Genomic DNA, 1,814 nt, shown 5'->3' on the forward strand with positions numbered 1-1,814 from the left:
TGCAGAGCCCTAGGCCCAAGGAGGTGGCCCCAGGGTCAGGAGCTGCTCCCCTCAGTGTGGCCGTGGTACCCTCCTCGCGCTGCAGGAAAGCTGCTTCTTTTTCGACATTGCATTTTATCCCCACTATACTAGGTTACACCCCAGGATTCCAGCAGAGGGGGACACTGGGGAGGCCCTCCCACCTTTTCCTCCTACTTACAACTGGTCCAAGCCAGTCAGATGCATACCCACCCTCCCACTGCCTTGTCCACTTTCTGCTTTGGCGTTTTCCCAGATGCCCGGTGCCTGCTCAAGGACTGTCCCCTCCGTTTTCACTCCTGTGTAGTACTCCACACCGAGGCACGCCCCTGCCTGGAAGACAGCTCTCTGTAGGAGACTGCTCTGTGCCGCCCACATAGAGTTTACCTGTAGGCTAAACCGGGGAGCAGCGTGTGGTAACCGGACAGCCCCGGGGTCCCCTGTGGACACCGAAGCGTTACGTGCCCCCAAGTGCAGTGTCATGCGGGCCCCGAGTTAACAGTTTCGAATTTTAGCCACGGGCAAAACTATATCCCTATTCCCGCTTGTAGTGTATGTCCTTCGTTACAGTCATTTCTTAAAACATGCACTTAAGCACGTTCACATCTGTGCATGTTCGCAAACGGTTTTTCTCTAGGCTTGGGTCACTCGGTGTTCGTCGTGTTCGGCTGCGGGTCTCCGTGTGGCCTGCCTGCTGCCCGGCCGGGAGGAGATGGGGCAGGCCGAGAAGCAGAGGCCGGAGCGGGAGTCAGCCTGGGGGGGTGCCCCTGGGGGCGCAGGGGGTTAACCCTCAGCACTGTGAAGCTGTCTGCAGCCCCTGCAGCACGAGTCCATCCCCACCTGGGAGTGACCCCAGGACGCCTCGGAGTGACCCTGGCCGCAGCAGACCCCTCCTGTCCCCGCTGCCCCCTCAGCAGTGTTTCAGTCCATCTGCCTGTTCTGCTCCCCACTCTGTCCTGGTGCATTCTCCTCCCCCACACGCCCCCTCTCTGGCCTGCACCCCAGCTCCTATATGCATAAATAAATAAATCTTCTTAAAAAAGAAAAACTCGATGGTCAGGGCCCAGAGAGAAGGAGAAGCCCAGTGACCTCTAGGCCCGGTCGTGACCGCTGGCACTTCAGTGAGGGCTCCAAGGCCCAGGGAGAGCCCAGGCTGCCCACGCCCGTCCGTCCAGTTAGCTGCCCTGGGCCTCCAGCCTGCCTGTGGCGGGCACTCGAGCAGTGCGCCCTGGAGGGGCCCCAGCCCGCCGGCCCCGCCCAGGGCGACAGGGGAGGCCGAGGCTCCGTGAGGTGCTGCAGGGACATCGAGACTCAGTTTTCTCACCTCTTGAAAAATGGAGGTGGTGGCTCCCCAAGCCACCAGGCACCCTCAGACACCCGACCCCTTTGTGGCCCACAGGCCCTCCTGCCTGCCCCTGGGGTGCTTGAGCTGGAGCCCCTTGGAGCAGCAAGGAGGCCAGGCTGCCGGGAGGGTTTGCTTCTACACTGGGCAGGGGCCCCCCGGCGCCCAAGGGGCGAGTCTCGGCCTGCGCTCGATCCCCGCCAGGGAGGGACCTGCAGGGCGCAGCAGACCTCTCCTGACCGTCCCCGGGCCCCTTGGCAGTGGATTTCGGTGGATCTGCTTGTTCTGCTCCCCACTCTGTCTCTGGGGAATCCACTCACCCCCTGCATCTCTAGCCTGCACCCCAGTTCTTCTATGCAAAAACGAAGAGAATGGTTGCCAGAGGAGTGACTTCGTAAATTCATTCATTCAGCACCTGCCGTGGTTCAGAGACTGTTCTTGGGGTGGAGCAGTC

This window comes from Condylura cristata, unplaced genomic scaffold, assembly GCF_000260355.1.
Source record: "Condylura cristata isolate star-nosed mole 26May11 unplaced genomic scaffold, ConCri1.0 scaffold00025, whole genome shotgun sequence".
In the NCBI taxonomy this organism is placed as follows: domain Eukaryota; kingdom Metazoa; phylum Chordata; class Mammalia; order Eulipotyphla; family Talpidae; genus Condylura; species Condylura cristata.